The sequence below is a fragment of the Dendrobates tinctorius genome, unplaced genomic scaffold, assembly GCF_039654945.1.
Source record: "Dendrobates tinctorius isolate UK_male_01 unplaced genomic scaffold, ASM3965494v1 ptg000060l, whole genome shotgun sequence".
NCBI lineage: Eukaryota > Metazoa > Chordata > Amphibia > Anura > Dendrobatidae > Dendrobates > Dendrobates tinctorius.
Genome location: NW_027361728.1, coordinates 24,618,617 through 24,635,230, shown reverse-complemented (window position 1 = coordinate 24,635,230; position 16,614 = coordinate 24,618,617). Strand labels below are relative to the sequence as shown.

At 48.0% G+C, this 16,614-nt stretch overlaps 1 protein-coding gene across 5 annotated transcripts in view; it reads left to right on the top strand.

Moving 5' to 3' along the window:
* The first annotated feature begins 260 nt into the window (after positions 1-260).
* The window catches only part of PIK3CA (phosphatidylinositol-4,5-bisphosphate 3-kinase catalytic subunit alpha), a 112,049-nt gene continuing 95,695 nt past the window's right edge, over positions 261-16,614 (top strand). Inside the window, exons 1-2 of one of the 5 annotated variants that reach the window (XM_073578802.1) lie at positions 262-457; positions 6,261-6,303. The gene's annotated coding sequence lies outside the window, so the exon portion shown is untranslated. Of the gene's footprint in view, positions 497-6,260; positions 6,304-16,614 lie in introns of all 5 variants that reach the window. The other 4 variants (XM_073578801.1, XM_073578804.1, XM_073578803.1 and 1 more) reach the window with 4 other exon arrangements.

Sequence of the window (16,614 nt, the reverse complement as noted above, 5' to 3'; positions counted from 1 at the left end):
ACACACTATTACACACTATTAGTCACACTATTACCCAGACACACTATCGCACAGACACACTATCGCAGACATACTATCGCACAGACACACTATTACAGACACACTATTACACAGACACACTATCGCACAGACACACTATCGCACACTCTATCGCAGACACACTACCGATAAGTACACTAAGCTTTGTCAAAAGGAATTTCTAAATAAAGTATCAACGATTTTGAAGAGAAAAAACTACGGAGCCCCAACGTGTGAGGTGGAGAGTGACGTCACCGGATGCCGGAAGCGGGAGCGGAAACGGAGCGGCAGAGGAGGAGGAGGAGGAGGAAAAAATAACAAAACGAGACGAGTGTGGTGGAAGCAGGAGTGAGAACCGGACGGGTGACACTCAGAGGCCGAGGTTCTCCGCATGTCCGAGTGACCCCCACCGGGGGAGGATGGAGAAGCGCACAGCTCGGTAAGGTCGCTGGATGTAACTGGAGCCCGGAGTCTGAAGGTAGGCGCTTAGGGGAACGGGTGACAGGAGCGAGATGTCAGCTATCAGTATGGCGGTGGGAGCTGGTGACAGTTTGGTGCGGCCAGAGGCGGCGACGTCCTCACAGCCGGAGAGTGCCGGCTCCAGGTGACACTGACTCCAGCGCGGAGCAGCCTCTCCTGTGGCTCCTCAGCAGCCGGTAGCCCTGAGGTGTCTGCGGTCACAGCCGCTCATCTCTGCGTTCTCCTGCCCGCCTCAGAGATCTGCTTGTCACGGAGCACTAACTCCAATAAGAACTCCCGATGGCCCCGGTGACAAGTGCTTGGGGTCCGGTGCTCGGTCCTAGATGAGACCTCCTCTGGCTGTCACTGTGCTGATTTCTCCTCCTTGGCACACAGCTGCTTTGTTGCTCACAGATTTCTTGGGTCAGATCTTTTTGTTTTTAGGGCTGTGGAGTCTGATCTCGTTTTCTGTGACGTTTGCGTCGGTAGAAGCTTAAAGTTAAATATTGGTGTAACTTCTACAGTAAATTTACTTCTCATTTTTGTTACTTTATTAAGGTGTGTTTGGAAAATAATCTGAATTTGAACCTTGGCTTACCGACTGCACAGCGCTGGTGCAGATATGTGTGTGTGCTTATAGAATGGATTTTATTCCCCCGGTACATGCAACGCTTCAGCTTCTCCTTTTGAAGCCATTCTCAGTCACACGTGTGTGTGTGTGTGTGTGTGTGTGTATATATATATATATATATATATATATATATATATATACACATACACACAGTGCCTACAAGTAGTATTCAACCCCCTGCAGATTTAGCAGGTTTACACATTCGGAATTAACTTGGCATTGTGACATTTGGACTGTAGATCAGCCTGGAAGTGTGAAATGCACTGCAGCAAAAAAGAATGTTATTTCTTTGTTTAATTTTTTTTTAAATTGTGAAAAGTTTATTCAGAGGGTCATTTATTATTCAACCCCTCAAACCACCAGAATTCTGTTTGGTTCCCCTAAAGTATTAAGAAGTATTTCAGGCACAAAGAACAATGAGCTTCACATGTTTGGATTAATTATCTCTTTTTCCAGCCTTTTCTGACTATTTAAGACCCTCCCCAAACTTGTGAACAGCACTCATACATGGTCAACATGGGAAAGACAAAGGAGCATTCCAAGGCCATCAGAGACAAGATCGTGGAGGGTCACAAGGCTGGCAAGGGGTACAAAACCCTTTCCAAGGAGTTGGGCCTACCTGTCTCCACTGTTGGGAGCATCATCCGGAAGTGGAAGGCTTATGGAACTACTGTTAGCCTTCCACGGCCTGGACAGCCTTTGAAAGTTTCCTCCCGTGCCGAGGCCAGGCTTGTCCGAAGAGTCAAGGCTAACCCAAGGACAACAAGGAAGGAGCTCCGGGAAGATCTCATGGCAGTGGGGACATTGGTTTCAGTCAATACCATAAGTAACGTACTCCACCGCAATGGTCTCCGTTCCAGACGAGCCCGTAAGGTACCTTTACTTTCAAAGCGTCATGTCAAGGCTCGTCTACAGTTTGCTCATGATCACTTGGAGGACTCTGAGACAGACTGGTTCAAGGTTCTCTGGTCTGATGAGACCAAGATCGAGATCTTTGGTGCCAACCACATACGTGACGTTTGGAGACTGGATGGCACTGCATACGACCCCAACAATACCATCCCTACAGTCAAGCATGGTGGTGGCAGCATCACGCTGTGGGGCTGTTTCTCAGCCAAGGGGACTGGCCATCTGGTCCGCATCCATGGGAATATGGATAGCACGGCCTACCTGGAGATTTTGGCCAAGAACCTCCGCTCCTCCATCAAGGATCTTTAGATGGGTCGTCATTTCATCTTCCAACAAGACAACGACCCAAAGCACACAGCCAAGAAAACCAAGGCCTGGTTCAAGAGGCAAAAAATCAAGGTGTTGGAGTGGCCTAGTCAGTCTCCTGACCTTAACCCAATTGAAAACTTGTGGAAGGAGCTCAAGATTAAAGTCCACATGAGACACCCAAAGAACCTAGATAACTTGGAGAAGATCTGCATGGAGGAGTGGGCCAAGATAACTCCAGAGACCTGTGCCGGCCTGATCAGGTCTTATAAAAGACGATTATTAGCTGTAATTGCAAACAAGGGTTATTCCACAAAATATTAAACCTAGGGGTTGAATAATAATTGACCCACACTTTTATGTTTAAAATTTATTAAAATTTAACTGAGCAACATAACTTTTTGGTTTGTAAGATTTATGCATCTGTTAATAAATCCTGCTCTTGTGTGAAGTTTGAAGGCTCTAACTAATTTGCATCTTATCAAACCTGCTAAATCTGCAGGGGGTTGAATACTACTTGTAGGCACTGTATATCAGTGCTGATGAGTACAACACTCGCTGCACAACGAGGCTGTAGTTGGTTTCTTATGTCCAGTTTCATATTCAGTAATTTTTTTCTTTTCTGTTATAAGTTTAACAACAAAAAAAAAAGCATCACAATTACACAGTGCAGCGAGGTGCCTTGCTATGAATACTCTTAAACAGCTACAAAAATTATAAAACTGGCACAAAAATTGGCACCACAAGGCATTAATGAAAGTGTTAAGTAACTTTGAGCCACTGATATCACACTGCCAACATATAGATCAGGGAGCCCCACATCAAAACCAGGTCTCTCCAGCATGACGCACCCTCGAACTCTGCTTGCAGCGTTTTTGGATGCGGTCAGTAACGCACAGCGAACGGACCCGTTCCCTGTGCATAGGAACTGTATGGGCTAACACTAGGTAGAGCATGGTACCTGAGCACTACCTAACGTTAACACATACCGTTAGCACAAGGTCACAAAAGATGTCAAAATTGATATCAACGTTAGCGCATCCTTTTAACGGATCCGTTAAACGGATCCCCTAACGCAATGTGAACCTAGCCTAAGTGTAAACTTCCAGTTGTGTATAGTGGCTTTTTAGTTTCCTGGATGATGTTGGAGGAATAGAATTGAAACTGCCCAAGCCCTCTAAAGGCCCCGTTACACGCATCAATGTCCCAGCGATCCGACTTGGATGGGATCACTGGGACATAGTTAGCTGATCGCTGGTGAGCTGTCACATAGACAGACCCACCAGCGAGCAAGCTGGTATCCAATGTAAACAGCGGGTATCTAAGAGCCGTGCGGCTCTTAGTTACCCGATGGTTACGTTGGATACCAGCTCCCAGCGTCGATCGTTGCTCTCCTACTGCCACACGCAGCGATGCGCGCTGGCCAGCGGGAGACCAACGATGAAAAAACGGCCCACGATGATGCTGCACAAGCAGTGATATCCGGCGGGGGGTCGGTCGCTGATACGTGCCACACACAGCGAGATGACTAGCGAGATCACTGTGGCGTCACAAAATCGGCAATCTCACTGTGTGTGACGGGGCCTTAAGTCCCCTTACTACTGTCCTCCAGGCAGATAAATCAACCACAAAGTAGTCGTAAATTATTCCCTATCCAAACCTGAGAATACTCCTTAAACACCGCTAGAGCTTTATTAAAATGTCATATTATAGGACTGACTTTCCTTCCGTTGTGCACTGAGAAAGCAGACTGGGAACGAAGGCTTACATGTAAGGGGGTAGTGATGAGCGAGTATACTTGTTGCTCGGAATTTCCAAGCATGCTCGGGTGGTCTCGGCATGCTCGAAGATTTAGTTTTCGTAATCTCAGATGCATGATTTGTGACTGCTGGACTGCTTGAATACATGATTTGAGGAATGTCTGTTTGTTAGGCCTGTTTCATACCACCGTCATCGGCGGTCAGTTGAAATCCGCCAAAGGTTGAAACCAGCGGATCCGAGACAGACGGATGTCAGCGGAGCACGTAGGATGAAGGATCCGTGGGAGAAGCGATGCAGCCAAATTTAAAGCGACCGCGGCGGTCGCGAATTGCATGTAGATGGCGTGAGGTGGAGCGCGACCGGAAGAGGGACGTCGTGGGAGGTGGAGTAGCGCGATCGGGATATTGCGGGAGCTGAAGTAGCGCAATATCGCGGGAGGGACGGGTGAGTTGGAAGAGAGAGAGATTTATCGGTTCCTGGAGCGGCATTTATGGGTTAATGCTGAAATTAGCAGACCGTCAAAGCAAAAAACCGTTGCAGGGACAGTTTCATCCGCCCGGGAGCAGCTAAAATCTTGGCGGATCCGTAAAAAACCGGGTGGGACAGACGACCTTCAGTCAAAATCCGACAATAATCTAAGTCTATGGGGGAAAAAACGGATCCGCCCCTTTTTTGGCGGATCCGTTTTTTTTAAAATTTGGCGGATTTTGACTGAGGGGAAAAAACGGATGTGTGAAACAGGTCTTAGTGAATTCCCACATGTAATCAGTCTGTCTACAAGTCACAAATCATGCAGCTGAGATGACGAAAACTAAGTCTCCGAGCACGCCAAAATACTTAGAGGACACCCGAGCATTCTCGGGAAAACCCGGGCAAAGAGTATACTCACTCATCACTAGTAAGGGGGCCATTTTCACTTCTCTCTGGTGTTTTTGTCCCCTACTGCTGTAGGTAAAACATTTTCCTGACCGTTTTCCTGTGAGAGAGGAAGCAGAGGGACTGAGGATATGCCATTCATGGTTTCTGCTCACACAGCAGTATTATCTCCCAAGATATTAGAATGTTTGACTTTTTCCAACACAAAGGATTAGTCCCTTCCCCCAACCTGTAGTGTTACATGTTCATGTCATGTTATTAGTTTTCTAATTTTCCCAACTGGTTGTTTTGGTGTTATAGTTAAATGTCTTTGGATTTTTGTCATTGGTTTTATTATTTTTGTGACACATGTTGTTACATACTGTTACCTATGTAGTATTTTGCTAGCTTGATTTATGTTTATTTCTCATCATTCATTTATTTACTCTCCCCAGGCTCAAACCAGGTGTCATCCAGAACAGATGGATCATTTCCATTCTCTTTTTCTTCCTCTTGCGCTCTTTTTTTGTGCTAATGTTGTATTATAGCTAACAGAGATTTATGAAATTAAGTTACATAACTTACTGCTCTGGCTATATTAGCTCAGATGCCCCTATTTGCCGGTAGCCATTTCTCCCTGGGGGCTCACAGCTTTGCTTCTGGTCCTGTGCTCAACTTAGGATGGCATTTCCATCCTGGGAAATGCCTTTATAGTTGTTGGATATTATGTTATCACAGAGCCATATTGTATGGATCCATAATGCAATACCCAGAGCTTTTCCAACATGGGACTTATAATATGTTGGTTCTTGGCTATTAAGTCCACTTTCAAAAACATCAGCAAAAAAGGTGCAGGGATTTCTTCCAATGGTTACGTGTAGTAATTGCCACAGCAGGAAATAGCCTCAGGCTGTGTGCACACGCTGCGGAATCTGCTGTGGATTGATCTGCGCGGATTTTCAAAATCCGCAGGTCAAAAGACCTGCGGATTATCCTGCGGTTTTGCCCTCTGGTTTTACCATCTCCACAATGGAGGAGATGGTAAACCGCTGCGGAATCCGCAGAAAGAATTGACATGTCAATTCTTTCTGCGGTTTAGAAACCGCAGAAAATCCGCGTGGAAAATTCCACAGCGTCTGCACTGCGGTTTCGATTTCCCATAGGGAATAATGGCACTGTACACCGCAGCAGAAACTGCTGCAGATCCGCAGGGCCAAATCCGCTGCGGAACCACAGCAGAATCCGCAGCATGTGCGCACACCCTTACAGATCCCCAGCCAGTCTCTCTATGTTGACACGTTTTTGTTTTTTTTTTCTGCAGGCCAAACCTGTTCTCTTGGCAGGAAAGACGCTGCTTACAAAAAGTAGGTTTTTCTGCGTCTTTTGCTGCATTTTTCTTGTCTCTTGTTCATGCTGATAAAGTTTAGTGCCCTCCAAAAAATATTGATGCAACTTCCTTAAGGTTTTTGCACCAAAACCTGATACCTGCATTTTTTTTGCTGTGTTGTTGCACTTGCTCATTTCTTTCTATTGGTGAAAAAACGCTGAAAGACGTGACATGCCGCAGTTTTCAAAAACGCAACAGTTTTCCAAATCGATCAGTGGGAAAAAAAAATCAATGTGTGTGCATGAGATTTCTGAAATCTCATAGCTTTTGCTGGTACTGTAAAGGCCCCGTCACACATAATGATGCACCAGCAATCCCGACAACGATACGACCTTGTCAGGATTGCTGGTGCCTCGCTACATGATCGCAGGTGAGCTGCCAAACAGGCAGATTTCACAAGTTATCAGGACCATCGAGGACGCTGGTATCCAAGGTAAATATCGGATAACTAAGCGAGCGGCACTTAGTTACCCGCTGTGTACCTTGGATACCAGCTCCCAGCACAAGCACGCAGGTATCCAAGGTACACAGCGGGTAACTAAGCGACGCGACCAGCGTCTGCTTACAGCGCTGGGAGCTCGCTGATCGTTTCTCTCCCGCTGCCACACACAGCGATGCGTGCTGGCCAGCGGGAGACCAGCGATCAAAAAACGGCCCAGGACATTCCTGCATGATCAGTGATAGGGGGCGGGGGGGGCTGGTCGCTGATGCGTGCCACACAGCGATATCGCTGGTGAGATCGCTGATGCGTCACAAAATCAGCGATCTCGCAAGTGATCTCGCTGTGTGTGACGGGGCCTTAAAACACAGCTTAAAGTTTGCATTTAAACACAAAATGCAAAGTGTGAACATAGCCTAATATTAGCATGAGTTTTTTTTGTCTTTATTTTAAACCTTTGCGATTTGGGGATTTTCTGTTTTTAACAAAAAAAATAAAAAAAACTTTTTACATACGAAAGTAGTAGTATGGCTTTGTAGGCATATGGATTCCTTGTGATTATTTTTTTCACTCACTGGTATGTGCACATTCACTGATTCACTTTTTTTTTTTTTTCTATTCTGTTTCACTTGAAATAAGCACAAAGGTTATTGGAAAACAATATGTGGGGCTTTTTCATACATGTGATACTGACAGTACATGTGCTCTTTCCCCCACCCTGTGGATTCTGTAAACCAAACCTCCCAACTCCTCAATTTCTTTGACTCCGACTCCCTCATACATGGCTCATGTATAAGTGATACATTTACTGTAGTAAAATAGTAACATCAGGCTTTTAATCCCCATTATGATACAATAATCAACCTATTTAAATATAATAATAAATTTTATTTCTATACAGCCGACATTCCTCAGCACTTTACATTTCAGAGGGGATAGACATTACAGCATAACAATAATCACATAGATCATAACAGATACCAAGAGGAATGAGGGCCCTGCTCGCAAGCTTATAATCTATAAGAAAAAAAACCAAATATATATACACATACACACAGTTGTGGCCAAAAGTATTGACATCCCTGCAATTTTGTCAGATAATACTCAGTTTCTTCCTGAAATTGATTGCAAACACAAATTCTTTGGTATTATCTTCATTTAATTTGTCTTAAATGAAAAAACACAAAAGAGGATGAAGCAAAAAGCAAAACATTGATCATTTCACACAAAACTCCAAAAATGGGCCAGACAAAAGTATTGGCACTCTCAGCCTAATACTTGGTTGCACAACCTTTAGCCAAAATAACTGCGACCAACCGCTTCCGGTAACCATCAATGAGTTTCTTACAATGCTCTGCTGGAATTTTAAACCATTCTTCTTTGGCAAACTGCTCCAGGTCCCTGATATTTGAAGGGTGCCTTCTCCAAACTGTCATTTTTAGATCTCTCCACAGGTGTTCTATGGGATTCAGGTCTGGACTCATTGCTGGCCACCTTAGAAGTCTCCTGTACTTTCTCTGAAACCATTTTCTAGTGCTTTTTGAAGTGTGTTTTGGGTCATTGTCCTGCTGGAAGACCCATGACCTCTGAGGGAGACCCAGCTTTCTCACACTGGGCCCTACATTATGCTGCAAAATTTGTTGGTAGTCTTCAGACTTCATAAAATCATGCACACTGTCAAGCAGTCCAGTGACAGAGGCAGCAAAGCAACCCCAAAACATCAGGGAACCTCCGCCATGTTTGACTGTAGGGACCATGTTCTTTTCTTTGAATGCCTCTTTTTAGGTCCTGTAAACTCTATGTTGATGCCTTTGCTCCAAAAGCTCTACTTTTGTCTCATCTGACCAGAGAACATTCTTCCAAAACGTTTTAGGCTTTTTCAGGTAAGTTTTGGCAAACTCCAGCCTGGCTTTTTTATGTCTCGGGGTAAGAAGTGGGGTCTTCCTGGGTCTCCTACCATACAGTCCCTTCTCATTCAGACGCCGACGGATAGTACGGGTTGACACTGTTGTACCCTCAGACTGCAGGGCAGCTTGAACTTGTTTGGATGTTAGTCGAGGTTCTTTATCCAACATCCGCACAATCTTGCGTTGAAATCTCTTGTCAATTTTTCTTTTCCGTCCACATCTAGGGAGGTTAGCCACAGTGCCATGGGCTTTAAACTTCTTGATGACACTGCGCACGGTAGACATAGGAACATTCTGGTCTTTGGAGATGGACTTGTAGCCTTGAGATTGCTCATGCTTCCTCACAATTTGGTTTCTCAAGTCCTCAGACAGTTCTTTGGTCTTTTTTTCTTTTCTCCATGCTCAATGTGGTACACACAAGGACACAGGACAGAGGTTGAGGCAACTTTAATCCATGTCAACTGGCTGCAAGTGTGATTTAGTTATTGCCAACACCTGTTAGGTGCCACAGGTAAGTTACAGGTGCTGTTAATTACACAAATTAGAGAAGCATCACATGATTTTTCGAACAGTGCCAATACTTTTGTCCACCCTCTTTTTTATGTTTGGTGTGGAATTATATCCAATTTGGCTTCAGGACAATTCTTTTTGTGTTTTTTTTTTTTTTTTTCATTTAAGACAAATTAAATGAAGATAATAATACCAAAGAATTTGTGTTTGCAATCATTTTCAGGAAGAAACTGAGTATTATCTGACAGAATCGCAGGGGTGTCAATACTTTTGGCCACAACTGTATATATATCATAATATATGTTTATTGGAACACAACTTTAGAACACAAAAATCTTTAATATATTGTAGATATGCAATACGCTATGCAGTAAGTGGTGAAAACAGTTTTCAACAAAAAAAATACTGAATAACATTTGTGCAATCTATGAATTTGTTCTGAGAAATAGCATCGCCTCCATCAGATCCTTCCTCAAATCTAATATAATAATTTTAAGGCCAGAGAAAAACCTCTCTACACTAACTTGGGTTGCTGGCAAAGCGGTAACCACACGGGCAACATCTTTTAACAATTTCAGGGTATAAAGGAATTGCCTAATGGAGAGTCTGTTTTGATGAACAGTTGAAGTCTTCAACTTCTTTGAGAGCAAGTGAAAAAATTTGCTGACATATGGTCAATCTGTTTGCTATGGGAGTGGAATTTTTTTGCCTTCGGCAACGCTTTGCCTGCTCCATGTCGTCCAAATACTTTTCAAAATTAAACTCCTCTGATGAGGCTGAAGATATGGTAGCAGTAGCACTGGCAGGACCCGAGTCCTCTTTCTCTTGCCAGCCCTGTAGCCCACTCATCCTAACTGCTACATCAGAGCCTCTTACTCTGTAGCCTTATTGGGGGACACAGAACCGTGGGTGTTATGCTGCTGTCCACTAGGAGGCGACACTATGCATAATCTGAAAAAAATTAACTTTGTCTCCTCCTCTGCAGTATACACCCCTGGACGGCGTCAGCCTTCTCCAGTTTTTGCTTAGTGTCGCAAGGAGGCACACATTTTTCTTTTTTTCCTTTCGTCGGAACAGATGAAGAAAAGTGGGTCTCCAGCGAGACTCCCGGCATGGCTCCTTCCTTGGCCCCCTTTTTAGGGGTGCCCAGTTGAAGTGGAGATGGCGGTTCCCCATGTCGCTCCTTCCCCAGTCCCTCGGGTACTGGTCTGAAGTTGAGACCCCCCCCCCCCTCCTTCCCCAACCCCCTTCAGGGTCTGGGTTGAGGTTGAGGCAAGGATGAAGACCCCCTGACGGTGACAGACGCACCCTCCCTAATCCCCCGCAGGGGGCATTAGGTTGAGACGCCGCAGGTAGGGTCGGAGTACATACAGCATTCTGCACCAGGGACCCCAGACCAGCTGTGGGATCCTGCTGGGGCCGGGGGAGGGTGCAGGCAGACGTGGCACAGCAGAGACAGGGCTTTCTGCGCCCCTGCCTCTGCAGCAGCAGTGGCTCCATGGTGCTCCAGGGACCCCCCACACAGGTACCGCTAGCCCTGCTGCCCCCACCGCTAGCCAGTCGCCCATTCCGGGGGGGACCGGTGCAAATCCGACCCCCTCCCGGACTACCGCGCCGATCTGGAGCCCTCCTGGGCATCAGGCCTCTAATTTAGACCGCGGCTTCGGCCTAGCCGAAGCCGCCGCCTCTTCCCCGCCCCCCGGATGACGAAAATGACACTGCAGTGTCTGAAGGGGCGGATCGAGGCAGGAAGGGCGCGCTTTTACATAGCTCAGTGCGCCCTTTTCCAGCTCTCCGCCCCCTTCCCTCTCCACCTCAGAATCCGGTGGCCATCTTGCTGCACCTGAAGGAAGGCAGCACAGCAGTCTCTGGGGGGGCACAGGACGTGGGACTTATCAGCGCTGGACCTAAGGGGATCACCGGTGGGGTAAGATCACATCTGGGTTCTGGTACTCAGCTGTGAATTCCTATAGCGCTCTCCTACTCCTTTCCTCTGCGTAGATACCCCCTGTAGGGCCTCCACTAATCAGCCTAGGTACTAGGTCGGGCTCAAAGAAAAGAACCAGGCAAGACTGCTTTTATGCAGTCTGCACAGCCTGCAAGGTCACTCTCCCCAGCGGCAGCACGTACCCGCACTGCTGGGACTGTACCCAAAAAACCGGAGCAGAACCCCAAGAAGTCCCTACCAACGCTTCTGCGACCGCTGCTGCGCCAGAATGGGCAACTCAGATGTCACAGTCTATAGACAACCTGATCTCCACATTACTGCAGGCTCTGCAGGGTCATGTCTCGGCTATGAAAGTTACCCAGCAAAGGAACGTCCGGTCTCACGTACAGGGCGCTTCCGACAGTTCGAGGCGTAAGCGGACCCACAGGTCGCGTTCATCTGCGTCCTCACATAGCAATAGGTCTTCCCCCTCCGGGGGAGACCGTGGCTCCAGGTCACCGAGGCTGTCCCCTGATAGGGAAAGACAATGCGGATTTCCACAACAATCCCAGACCAGGGAAAACCTCCGCTCTAGTTCGCCCGCTAGGGAGCTCCTTAGCGATGCGCAAGACTCAGAGGGCATATGTGATTCCAACTCGGATAACGAATCAGAGACGAATCTGCTCCCTTGTCCCCATAGCAATACTGCGATAGTTGAGGATATCGTCTCTTCCATCCTTCGGGTGCTGGACATTTCAGATCCAACCCCGGATGCACCAGAACACAAGATTTCCTTTGAAAGTGTTCAGAAACCATCGAAGGTCTTCCCTAATCACCCGGAATTTCAAAAAAATCCTTTCTAAGCATTTTTCGCAGCCTGAGAAAAAATTCGCCAATCGCAAGTATTTGGAAGCAAAGTACCCCTTCCCACAAAAAGACACCAAGGATTGGACAGATCCGCCTGAAGTGGACCCTCCAGTCTCTAGACTAGCAGCACAAATGCTTCTCTCGCTGCCGGACAGTTCAACCCTCAAGAACACAACAGACAGACAGGTTGAACGCATGGCTCGTTCAATCTTTGAAGCGGCAGGTACCTCTCTGGCTCCCGCTTTTGCTACAGTTTGGGCAGCCAAGGCCATCATGGCCTGGGCTGATCTCTTGCAAAAGTGCCTTCAAGCCTCAAATCCTCAGCTGGCGGACCAGGCGGTGCAAATTGCAGTAGTGGCAGATTACATTGTCCATGCAGCGTTGGACTCTGCAAGAGGGGTAGCGGCAATAGCATCAAACGCCATCACAATCCGTCATATTCTCTGGCTAAGAGAATGGAAAGCGGATGCGGCCTCAAAAAAGTCCCTAACAAATCTTCCGTACTTCAGTGGCCGTCTTTTCGGTGAGAAGCTGGATACAATGATATCCAATGCTACCGGGGGCAAAAGTACTTCCCTCCCTCAACTAAGACCAAAACGCACGTTTAAAAGACGTAATCAATCTCGTTTCCGATCCTTTCGGAATTCTTCAGGCTGGTCCGTCTCACGCCCAGCACAAAACCGTAATCGTTCCCCCCGCAGGGACAACACACGTGCGGCACAGAGGCCGGACAGGAACTGACAGTCAAAGGCAAGCCAAGCGAAATCTAAAGGAGGAAAACCTCAGACTTTTCCCTCATCTTGACTCATGCCCTCCGGAAGACACCCCACTTGTGGGCGGACGACTGCTACTCTTTCAGCAGGTCTGGCTGCCTATTACAGACGACAAGTGGGTCAAGGAAATAGTGTCTTCAGGATACAAAATCGAGTTTCCTACCAGCCCACCGCACAGGTTTTTTCCCTCTGTCCCTCCAAAATCCACGCTCAAAGCTCAGGCCTTCCGTCAAGCGGGAGTCATAGTGCCGGTCCCAGCAGAAGAGCGCTTCCGAGGGTTCTACTCCAACCTGTTCGTGGTGCCTAAGAAGGGAGGCAGCGTCCGACCCATACTAGACCTCAAGCAACTCAACAAGTATGTTCGAGTTCGTCACTTTCGCATGGAATCCCTCCGGTCAATCGTTGCGTCCATGGAAAAAGGAGAATATCTCACCTCCATAGACATACAGGACGCATACCTGCATATACCGATTGCTCCCACCCATCAGAGCTTCCTCAGATTCGCAATCGACCAAGACCATTACCAGTTTGTGGCCCTGTCGTTCGGTCTCGCCACGGCTCCCAGAACATTTACAAAGGTCATGGCAGCTACCATGGACGTTCTGTACTCCAGAGGCATAGTAGTTGTTCCATACCTGGAGGACCACCTCATCAAGGCCCCCACCCTCAAGAACTGCGAGGTCAACGTCTCGATCACGATCGACACTGAGGCGCCTGGGATGGCTAGTCAATTTACAGAAGTCCTCGATTACCCCGAGTCAGTCTCTGACCTTCCTGGGGATGTTATTCGACACCTCCAAGGGCCTGGTGATTCTCCCCAGAGACAAGGCACTGGCTCTCCGTCTGGGAGTTCACACACTCCACTGCAAGTCCCCCAGATCTCTCCGGTATGCCATGAGAGTACTTGTCAGGATGGCAGCAGCAATGGAGGTGGTACCGTTTGCCCAGTTTCACCTCAGACCCCTTCAACTGGACATCCTCAAGTCCTGGGACAGGAATCCGTTCTCCCTCGACAGGGAGTTCCGGTTATCAGCAAAAACCAGGAGGTCCCTGCACTGGTGGCTCGAGCCAACCTCGCTTGCAAGGGGAAAATCCTTTCTCTCCGGTCAATGGAAGGTTTTGACCACCGACGCAAGCCTTATAGGTTGGGGCGCGGTGCACCTGCATCACAGAGCGCAAGGCAGGTGGTCACCAATGGAAGCGACCATGCCCATCAACATCCTGGAACTTCGGCCATCTTCCTAGCGTTGAAAGCCTTTCATCACTTGCTAGCAGACTCTCATATCAGAGTACAGTCAGACAATGCCACGGCAGTGGCATACGTGAACCATCAAGGCGGCACCCGCAGCATCCAGGCGATGACCGAAGTAACACGTATCCTACAATGGGCGGAGAATGCGAGGTCGGTACTCTCTGCGGTCCACATTCCGGGTGTGGACAACTGGGAAGCCGACTATCTCAGCCGACAAGGAATGGACTCGGGGGAGTGGTCTCTCCATCCCGAAGTTTTCTGTCAGATCTGTCATCGTTGGGGCACCCCGGACGTGGATCTAATGGCATACCATCTCAATGCCAAGGTTCCCAATTTCATGGCCAGGACGCGCGATCCGCGGTCGCTCGGAGCAGATGCCCTGGTTCAGGACTGGACCCAGTTCCAGCTTCTGTACATTTTTCCACCCCTCCCCCTGATCTCCAGAGTCCTGAGGAAGATCAAACAAGAGGGTGTTCCCACCATCCTGATCGCTCCAGACTGGCCCAGGAGTACATGGTACGCCGACGTCGTGCAACTCACAGCAGACGCTCCCTGGCGTCTCCCCACACGTCCCGACCTTCTGTCACAAGGCCCGTTCTTCCACCAGAACTCAGGAGCTCTCAATTTGACGGCGTGGCCATTGAGACCTGGGTTTTGACCCAAGCAGGTTTTTCACCGGAAGTCGTTAAAACCATGATCAGGGCTCGAAAGCAACTTCAGCCAGGATTTACTATCGTACATGGAAGGTATTCTTCACATGGTGCGAATCTCGTGGGCAGATCCCACTCCCCTATTCTCTCCCAAGGGTCCTCGGTTTCCTTCAGTCAGGCCTGGACGCTGGGCTATCCCTGGGCTCGCTGAAGAGCCAGGTGTCAGCGCTTTCAGTGCTCTTTCAGAGGCGTATTGCTAACAAGCCGCAAGTGAAGACTTTTCTCCAAGGGGTTTCCCGATTGGTTCCTCCCTACAAACGTCCGTTGGAGACGTGAGACCTCAACCTTGTCTTGACAGCACTACAGTCACCTCCTTTTGAACCCCTTAAGGAGGTCTCACTCTGCTTTCTATCACAGAAAGTGGTTTTCCTGGTGGCGATCACCTCGCTACGCAGGGTGTCTGAACTTTCAGCTCTTTCCTGCAGACAACCCTTCCTGGTTTTTCATCAGGACAAGGTGGTTCTACGTACAGTCCCATCCTTCCTTCCGAAGGTTGTCCAGCTTCCACCTCAATGAGGAAATCTCACTACCGTCCCTTTGCCCGGCTCCCGTTCATAGGGTGGAGAAGGCTCTGCATACGCTTGACCTTGTCAGGGCATTGCGTGTTTACGTGTCTAGGACTGCTCCTTTCCGGAAGTCTGGTTCACTTTTCCTTCTACCAGAAGGCGTTCGCAAGGGCCTACCGGCTTCCAAAGCCACCCTTGCTAGGTGGATCAAGTCCACCATTCAAGAGGCTTACCGCCTCAACAATTCTCCTCTTCCGGCCGGTATCACGGCACACTCTACGCGGGCGGTAGGGGCCTCTTGGGCCATTCGGCATCAAGCCTTGGCTCATCAAGTGTGTAAGGCAGCCACTTGGACTAGCCTGCACACATTTACAAAACACTACCGAGTGCATACCCAGTCCTCAGCGGATGCGAGCCTGGGTAGACGGGTCCTGCAGGCGGCAGTACCCCAAGTCTAGGGGACTGTCAGCACAATATTCGTCCACTGCTTCCCGCCCAGGGACTGCTTTGGGACGTCCCACGGTTCTGTGTCCCCCAATAAGGCGACAGAGTAAAGGAGATTTTTGTGTACTCACCGTAAAATCTTTCTCTTAGCCTTTAATTGGGGGACACAGCTCCCACCCTGTTGCCCTTGCGGGCCGTTGTTACGGTTGGGTTCTCATATTGTTTGAGCTCGTTTATAGTAGCCTTGTTACAGGCATGGTTATGTTCCTGGTATATTCCTCCGAATGCTTTTGCACAAAACTGGAGAAGGCTGACGCCGTCCAGAGGTGTATACTGCAGAGGAGGAGACAAAGTTAATCTTTTTCAGATTATGCATAGTGTCGCCTCCTAGTGGACAGCAGCATAACACCCACGGTTCTGTGTCCCCCAATTAAAGGCTAAGAGAAAGAGAGATTTTACGGTGAGTACACAAAAATCTCCTTTTTCCTTTAGTAAGCTGTTGATCATCCAGCAATATACGATGACTCGGGTCCACATAAACAGCTGCCAGAAGAATTTTATTTTCTAATAGCAGTGTCTCTCTCTGTTTCATTGAAGCAGCAATGCCATCTGCGATTAAACCTGCTCTTTGGAACAAGGAAAACAGCAAGTTCTTCCACTCCTTTATGGAAATGCCAGGAGTTAAATTCTCAGCTTCTAATTTTCTAGTCACTGTAAGGCTAGGTTCATATTTGCGTTCAGGAGGGCTGCGGATGGCTGCCTAATTCCCTCCTTTCTTCCTCCCTGAAACTCCGCCTATTTCTGTATGCGTCCTGCATTTCCCTGTGTACCTATCTTTAACACTGGGTACAATGCGTTGTATTCCGATGCGTTCGCATGCTGCGATTTGACGTGTATGGCAACCGCACGGAAACGCAAAATTTTGAAACACGTTGGCAATAAACCACTTGCAG